Raw genomic sequence first — 9,406 nt, 5'->3', positions numbered from 1 at the left:
CCGGAACCCCAGAAAAACCGGGGCTGGGTCGCAAGGCCCTGGGCCCCGGGCAGGGGTCACGTGGGACATACCAGACCCCTGGAAGAACCGGGGGCAGGTCGCAAGGCCCTGGGCCCTGGACGGGGATCACGCGGGGCACGCAGGATCCCCGGGAAAAACCAGGGCCTGGGTTGCAGGACCCTGGGCACCAGGTGGGGTCGCATGGGACATCCCAGACCCCCAAAAGAACCTGGGCCCAGGTCGCAGAACCCTAGGCCCTGGGCGGAGGTCGCGCGGGGCATGCCGGATCCCCAGAAAAACCAGAGCCTGGGTCACAAGGCCCTGGGCCCCGGGAGGGGGTCGCATGGGACACACCAGACCCCCCGGAAGAACCTGGGCCCGGGTAGCAGTGCTACCAACTGCCTGATCTCACAACCTCCTCAAACCACACATACTGTCTTCTCTTATTAAAAAAAAAAAAAAAAGAAAGAAAGAAAAGAAAACAAAAATATCGGAGAGGGGTCAAGATGGCGGTGGTGGCTGCCAGGATACTGGACATGCAGACAAAACTTATCCAACTGAACTGGAACTTGTGGAAAAATTCCCCAGGAAGGAGGACTGCTTCTTCTCTACATCCTTAAGAATCCTGGACATCACTTGTAAGGAGTGAGTTTAGCGGAGACCTAGAAGGAAGGTGGTGTTGGAAGCGTTCACCACGATGGCAGTGGAGATTTGTATTGGGGAGAGTAAGAAATCTGATCCTACCAACCTTATCTTCTGGAGAAATTACCCTAAACGTCGAATGCTACCATCGCACATGCTTAGGAACAGTGGACAACATGCAGAGTGGAAAAAGAGCTTGGGAAAGATTTAAAATGGTGGAGGCAGTGGCAATGGCAGTGGCCAGTACTCAGGGAAGGCAGAGATATGATGCATTACACCTGGAACTTTTGAAGAAATAACCCCAGAGAATACTACCACCACGCACCCTCAGGAACCTGGGACTACCTGCTAGGTGAAGAGGGTTCTCAGATTGGAGCCTGCCGAGGGGTGAGGCTGGTGATGGCAACAGCAAAGCTAGGATTGGAGCCTGCCATGAGGCAGGGCCAGTGCTGGGCCCAGCAAGGGTGGGATCGGAGCCTGCCCAGGGGTTAGGTCGGTGCCGGGGCCAGCAAGGCCGGGATCAGAGCCTGTCATGGGGCAAGGCTGCTGCTGAGGCCTCCAAGACAGGTATCGGAGCCTGCCGAGGGGTAAGGCCGGTGCCGGTGCCAGTGAGGCTGGGATCAGAGCCTTCCATGAGGCAAGGCCAGTGCTGGGGCCTCCAAGGAGAGTATCGAAGCCTGCCAAGGGGTTAGGCTGGTGCCAAGATCAGTAAGGCCGGGATCAGAGCCTGCCATGAGGCAAGGCCAGTGTTGGGGACTCCAAGGCCAGTATCGGAGCCTGCAGAGGGGTTAGGCCAGTGCCAGGGCCAGCGAGGCCGGGATCAGAGCCTGCCATGAGGCAAGGCCAGTATTGGGGTCTCCAAGGCCTGGATTGGAGCTCACTGAGGGGTAAGGCCAGTGCCGGGGCCAGCGAGGCCGGGATCGGAGTCTGCCTTGAGGCAAGGCCAGAGCTGGAGCCTCCGAGGCCAGGATAGGAGCCTGCCGAGGGGTTAGACCAGTGCCAGGGTCAATGAGGCTGGGACCGGAGCCTGCCTTGAGGCAAGGCAAGTGCTGGGGCCTCCGAGACCGGTATAGGAGCCAAGCAAGGGGTAAGGCTGGTGTGGGGGCCAGCGAGGTCAGAATCGGGGCCTCCCATGAAGCAAGGCCAGTGCTGGAACCAGCAAGATTGGGATCAGAGTCCTCCGGGTGGCCAGGCCACTACTGGGGCCGTCAAGAGTGGGATCGGAACTTGCAATGCGGCATGCACAGAGAAATATCACAGAAAATAAAAAACAGATGCTTCCCCTAATTAGCAATAACTAGGAGGAAAGGGGTAACAAGAGGAGGTGGAGTTATAGAAAGGGCCCTATAGCGAAGCAACTAAGGTGACCAATCAGAGGGTATGAGATGGGGGAGAATGGAACCTCTTTAAAACTCAGGACGTACATAAACAAATGTATCAAAGATAATCACCAATCAAGCATGGGATCGAGGGAGGGGAAGGGAATGGGATAGGAATGGATGAGGGCTAATTGGATGATATGTGCTTGTATATCCTCTCAAGTCTTGTATTCCAATGTGATGTATGATTACAATGCACCAATAAAAAAATAAAATAAAAAACTGAAAAGGGTAATTGACAAGATACTCATGGGAGAATTTCCCCCTTTTTATTTTTTAATAATTGCTCTTTTAGCATAGCATGGGCTTACTCCATGATACCTTGACCTTCAGGATTATAGAAAAAGCCTGCTATATGTTGTATTTGCACTCTTGACAAAATTGTTTAAATTTAGAACTAATACAAGCTGGCCCATTATGTGCTCTCATACAAGTTGGCAGTCCCATAACTGCAAATGTCTGCTTAAAGGCAGAAATCACTGCTGCAGAAAACTCTGAAGCCAATGGTATGGCCCAGAGAAATTTTGAAAACTTTATCAACCACAACATGTAAATGTTTCCAGCACGATCCAAGAGAGAAATGATTAATATCTTCTTGCCAAATAACATTAGAAGCATGTCCTTGAGGATTTATTCCTGCTGCATGCATTATACAATGAAGAAGAGCACATATATTACATTGAATAACAATTTATCTAGCCTGTTTAAAAGAAATCTTATCATCTGCAAGCAATCTATTAGCATTTGTATGTAACTGTTGATGTTCCTCCTCAGGAGAGGATAAAAGTGGACAGGCTATGCTTCAACATGAGCATTGCCTATAGCCATAGGCCCAGGAAGCCCACTATGACTGTGCATGGGGTAATGTACAAAACATGCTGTCGCTCTTGCAGTGTCCTCTGCAAACTGTTAAGAAGTTCTTGGTCACTTCTGCTCCCTCTTCCACAGGAGGCCTACAGGCCACCCGTGTTGCCGCCACCATGTTGCTAGTGACCCCTGAGAAGTTCCAGTACATTCTGCGAGTACTCAACACCAACATTGATGGGCAGTGGAAAATAGCCTTTGCCATCACCGCCATTAAGGTTGTGGGGCGAAATATGCTCATGTGGTGTTGAGGAAAGCCAAAATCAACCTCACCAAGAGGGCTGGGGAGCTCACGGAGGACGAGGTTGAATGCATGATCACCATCATGCAGAACCCACAACAGTATAAGATCCCAGACTGGTTCTTAAACAGACAGAAAGACATGAAGGATGGGAAATACAGCCAGGTTCTGGCCAACGGTCTGGACAGCAAGCTCCCCAAGGACCTGGAGCGACTCAAGAAGATCAGGGCCCACCAGGGGCTGCGCCACTTCTGGGGCCTTTGCGACCGAGGCCAACACACCAAGACCACGAGCCGCCTGGGTGCACTGTGGGTGTGTCCAAGAAGAAATAAGTCTGTGGGCCGTGCCTGTTAATAAATAGTTTATATACTGAAAAAAAAAGTTCTTTCATAGGGTTATGAGTGGTGGGTATAACAACTATAAGTATACAAGGAAACAAGTTGACTACATATTGAGAATCTGAGACAACATTAATTGGCTCAGGGTGCTCCTTCAATAACATAATTAAAATAGCCAATTCAACTTGCTGTTGAATTAAGATTTGTTTGTGTACATCAAGATCGTGAATCTCTCCTTTTCCTGAAGAAGAACCATTTATGTAGTACACCGGATCTTGAGGAATAGAGGAGTTACTGATTTTGTTATTAATTATTACAAGTGTCTTTTTTTAGGAAATTCCACAGTTTACCTACTGGATAATGATTGCCTATCATCCCAACATAGTCAGCCAAAGACACCTGAAAGTTTGTATGAATTTGTAATAGGTCTTAAAATTGTTGCTTAGTTAATGGCAAAGCTATAAGCATAGGGTCAAATCCACACAGTGCTATGGCTTGTTTTCTTCCAGAAAAAAATTAAATTAGCAATTAAATGAATATATGAGATGAGGACTCAGTTTCCTTTATGACATAAAGCCATTCCAGGGATTTGTCCCCCTAGCTTAAGATTCCTGTGGGAATCTGAAGAGTGGGGAAAACAAGAAACACTAAAGGTTTTAAGGGATCTATCCTAGATTAAAAAAAAAAAAAAAAGCTTGATTTAGCCTTTGTTCAAAGAGTAACAATTCCTGTTCAGCCTGAGGGGTTAATTTTCAAAGACTATCAATATTTGAGTCTCCTTCCAGGATTTGAAAACATGACTGGGAGCATAATTTTGTATGTCCAACATAGGACATAGCCAATTAATATGTCCTGATAATTTTGAAAATAATTCAATATTTTTAAAGCATTACAGGCAATATTAGCCTTTTGTGGTCATATAGTCATCCTATTAACAGCATATCACAAATAATTGACCACTTCATCCTTTTGGACTTTTTCAGGAGCTATTACTAAGCCATGTAAAGTTAAATGTGACTGTGCTATTTCATTATTAGACTTAACTTACTTTCACATTCACATGATAGAATGTCATCAATATAGTGTATGATATAAACCAAAGAAAACATTAATCTAATAGGCTTGAGGAAATTTTTTAACAAAATATTGACACATGATAGGGGAATTGGTCATAGCCTAGAGAAGTACTTTCCATTGATAACAAGATTCAGGAGCTTTGTTATTTAAAAAAGGACCCTAAGCCTGGCATGATGGTGCACACTTGTGGGCATGTGGGAAATGGAGACCAGAAAATCACAGTTCATGGACAGCCTCAGCTACTTAGTTAGGCTCTTCACTTAACTAAGGCGAAGGATTGACTGAGACCCTGTTTCAAAAAAAATTTTTTAAAAACTAAAAAATAGGGCTGAAGGTACAGCTCAGAGATAGTACTACTCCCAGTACTATAATAAATAAATAAATAAATAAATAAATACCCTAGAAAACAAAACTTTCTTTATCTTTAGGGTCAATATGTATAGTATAAAAACTATCTTTTAGATCTAATACTATCAAAGGCCATGATTTGGCAATGGCAGAAGGTGCAGGTAACCTACACTAAAAATCCAGGCTGTAAAGCTAAATAATTCTAAAATGTTAGAATTATTAACATATTTAAGATCTATAAGAAGTCTCCATTTCCATATTTCTTTTTTATAACAAATACAGGAGAAAATAACAAACTTCAGAGAAAAAAGGATGGTTCTAATATGTCGATTATCTAATTGCTCCTGCACTAATTTTTCTAAAGCCTGTAATGTTTTCTGACTTAAGGGCCACTAAACTGTCCAAATGGGTTCTTCACTTCTCCATATAATTGGAAGGGGTTTTATCTTGTCAGCAGCCCCTATGAAAATCCCAGCCCTTGTCGATCAGGATTGCCTTGCAGTTCTATGGACTCAGTTATTTCTTTAGTCATTTCCTGACTGGAGCTGCCTTGAACAAACTGATGATATTGAGGTGGAGGTGGAATGCCTGGAGGCCCTTGGTAGTGGAGTCCCTTCCTTGTCATATTTGGCTCTACATTCTTTAGCTGAATGCTCTTCTTTTATACAGTGAGGGCACACTTAAGGTTGAGAAGTGCAAGGCTTTTTTTTTTATCTCTTTGGCCTGTTTTTTATAAGGGTCAAACACAACAATCTTTTTTGTTAATGTCCAAACTTACCACAATTAAAGGGCTTATTGTTGGTCTGTTTTTGAGCCATAAGGGCAGCTGAGCTTTTACTCTGGCCTTTTGCTCTAGAGTCCCAATATTTCTGCACAAGCACAGATATTCCATCACATTATCCTTTTCTCTATGAGGTCTTAATACCGTTTGACAGTCACCATTGGCATTCACAAAGGCCACCTGCCTTAACAGCATTTCCTGCAACTCATGCCCCCTACCTGCTTTTCAATTGCATTTCACAAATTGACCTACAAAATCAGCAAATGGTTCATTAGGAACCTGTAGAATTTTAGTATATGTTTGAGTTTATCCTGAGCCACTATGTATCTTTAACCAGTCATCAAGAAACATCCCTAATATGCTCAATTGCTTCAAGAGTAACATGAACTATTTTATATTCAGCCTCAGCCCATCAGCCCGTCCCTGTCAACATCTCCATAGTCAATTGTACACCTTTCTTCGAGTTCCTTGCTGCCTGAGTTTTACATGAGCTGCATCGTTTAACCACATTTGCCATTGTAAAAAGAGATTTAGATAACAGCATCTTAGCCACAATATAATAATCACATGTAATCCAATGAGCAGAATTACTCCATCCTGTAAAATAATCAATACAATGTGAAGACAAGGGACCATAGGAAGAGCAAGCTTTCTTAAAATATTTTACAACAGTAAAATCAAGTCTATCATATTCTGTTTGATTAATCTGAAACTGAACTGGAAATTAAGTCACAGTTCATGCAGTCACCAGGAGAGGCACTGAAGCCCCTCGACGTTCCCTCAACAGTCCCAATCTTAAAACACAGTTGAAAAATTCATCCTCCTCCTTATCATCACTAGTATTTCCCTCATCTGAGTCCTTGGGAAGTATAGGATACATTTTAGATAACGGTGGAGTGAATGGCTCAAGGACATTGTCCCGTTCCTTAGCTCTTGGCTTTGCCCTTTTTACTTTTACTTTTGTTAAAGTAAATATTTCCTTTTTTAGTTCCTTCACTTTATTTTCTGTTTCATCCATCAAGCTTATATTCATGTAGAAAGTCTGTCATAACTTCTTTTGGGTCAACCTGTCCAATCCAGACTGTATTTCTGAATAACTACCCAAAACAAAACCCATGTAGTGCAAAACTGTACTGGAATACACTCTCCTTGATGGCATGCCTTCTGCACACCCTGCTTTACTCTTTCACAGACCTCTTCATCAAGAGTCCCTTCCCCAGGAAACCAAGAATTAAACCCAGATACCATTTCCCAACATTCGACAAGCTGTCCTTTTGAGACCCCAGCCTCTATTTGATGCAATCCATGATGAATGAGCTCGATGTAAGGAATATGCTTTCCTGGTTTTTGTTCCATCTCTTGTTACTTGCTCACCTCCCTATTTATGGGTTCATTGTCCTGGTCCAGAACTCTTCAAATCCCTGTTCTGGGCACCACTCCTATACAGTTCTGACTATGCAAGGTCAGGTACAAAAGCCTTGGTTAAAGTATTCTTTAGCAACTGTTAAACTGTAAGCCAATCTGAGAACATCCAGGAAAGAACAGGCAGGCCAGCCTGTATACAGAATTACTTCTTCCTATAAAATAGTCAATATAAACGTTGCCATCAGGAAGCATGAAAGCAAGACAAGAAAACATATCTGAGTATAAGGAGAGCTGGCTGTGACCCTTTGTCCCTGTTCTCAGAGCCTTTCTCACAATGAGAACCAGCATGTCCTAGTTTTCCAGGTACTTTTTCTGGCCATGTTCCAACAATAGATGAGCAAATAAGGTTACATAATTGAGGGGGATGGGAAAGGGAGAGAGAAATTCCTTACTGTACATGATGTACATTCACAAACATATCAAAGTCAATCACCAAGCCAAACATGAGAAGGAGGGAGAGAGAAGAAATGGGATGGGAATTGGGAAGGGCTAAATGTGTGTATGTATGCCTCTACCGTCTTGTACTCCACTAAGATGTATGACTACATTGCACCAATAAAAATAAATAAATATGAAAAAAGAATGAACAGGATTTCTACAGTGGGAAGGTCACTACTAAAACAGTGATTAAAATTACATATTAAGTATACAAATATAACAAGATAACAGAACCGTCCACAATTCTTTTTCTGCTCAGAAATTAAATAGCTTATTCACATTTTCCCCTCACAAAAATAAATCCAAGGTTATTCTTCAAAAATATCATTAGGAAATAAGCCTACTGCCCACTTATTTGCAGTTTAATAGTTGTGGTCCAATAGGGTGAAGAGGGAGTGGTGATCACATGGGATTTGCTAGGTCCCCAACAAGGACAGAGCAGTAGGAATAGGCAACAAGGGTTAGATGCAGGAAATGTGAGAGGAGCACCTAAAGAATCCTAGGTAGGTTACTCATCTCAGGTCCCTCTAAGATACTTTACCAAGATCATCCGTGGTGGCCTCTTTGTCACCTCTCTGGTAACATTTTTCATTTTCTTCCTCTACTCTTCCCTCCTTTGAACCACAAGGCAGTCCTTTCTTGTATGGCCTTTTCCTGTGTTCTTCAAAGAAAATTTTTCTTTTTTCCTGAAAGATAATTTGCTTTTTCCACATTATTCTTTTAAAGAACATTAAACCTAAGTCCAGAAGAAAGGCATTTGTTTTCCATCTTTTTAATGCAGTGAAGTAAATTAAAAACTGAGGAGTTAAAACTCCCTATCAGAGAATCTGTAGTAGGTTCATGAGCAATAGGTGTGAGATTTCAACTTAAGATACTTGGAGGCAGGTCCTGGGTGTCTTTGATGTGTCCCTGCATCATCCATGAATCTACATGACTAAGATGAAAACTTTGGCTGCACCTTCTCAAAACTCCCTCCACTCTCCAAAATATCAAAGGCTTAGGGAGGTATTGTCATCTTACAGATCTAGAAACTTTGTCTCCCCTTTTCTGCCCAAAGAGTTATTCAGGGCATAGAAACTAGATGGTGGTGCTTAGAATCTATTCAGAAATATTTATAGAAATTTGTGATCCTGAGAAATTATAACAATCTGAGTCAACCTGGATTTTTCATTTCTTAAGCCAACTAAATGCCATCTCCCTCTCAAACAAGGCAAAGAGCCCTAGTATGGCAATCTGAGAGCTGAAGAGGTACCTGAACCCAGAAAGCATACTGTTCCCTTTCGCTAATAATAATAGAATATCTAACTTTTAACTAATTATGGAAACAATATTATACTAGTCTTACTTGTAGAAAATTGATTCTATTTCTTTCAAAATTATAAATTGCAAAGTTTTTTCAAAATGGCGACCGAGGGACACAGCACTTCTCAGTAGCTGAAGCAAATAAAGTTTAAATACTTAGAAAGCAGTGTCTAAATCAACAAAATAAATATATACCAGGAATCAAAACACATCCAGGTACCTCGGCGGAACCCTGAACTTGAAGAAGAAGAACAAAGATCGGACACGGGACCTGCTGCAGATACAATCGGAACGCTGATTGGCGGGCTGCTTTTGCAGCTGCCCAAGGAGCTGCCTGCCCGATATTACCACGGCAAGATAATTCGGGACTAAAAACGGATTTAGGACCGCATTTTAAGCAGCGAGCAGCACCCACCAGAATTCTGTGTGCCCACCAGCGACCGGATCACAACTGCATAGAGACTCCCACAGATTCCTGCACCAAGTCAGGTACCTGAGGGCGCCCTGGTAAGTTGGGGTCCTAGCGTGTGCGCAGCCTCAATCCCCCAGCACGGGCTCAAGCCTCAGAACC

General features: G+C 43.2%; 1 pseudogene across 1 annotated transcript; it reads left to right on the top strand.

Moving 5' to 3' along the window:
* Positions 1–3,001: 3,001 nt before the first annotated feature.
* LOC308259605 (small ribosomal subunit protein uS13-like) lies at positions 3,002–3,458 on the top strand (annotated as a pseudogene). Its single transcript has one exon. The product of its transcript is annotated as a small ribosomal subunit protein uS13-like (transcript).
* The last annotated feature ends 5,948 nt before the right edge of the window (positions 3,459–9,406 follow it).

Source organism: Muscardinus avellanarius (genome assembly GCF_963383645.1).
Source record: "Muscardinus avellanarius genome assembly, chromosome: 3".
NCBI lineage: Eukaryota > Metazoa > Chordata > Mammalia > Rodentia > Gliridae > Muscardinus > Muscardinus avellanarius.
This window is presented reverse-complemented; position numbering and strand designations above follow the sequence as displayed.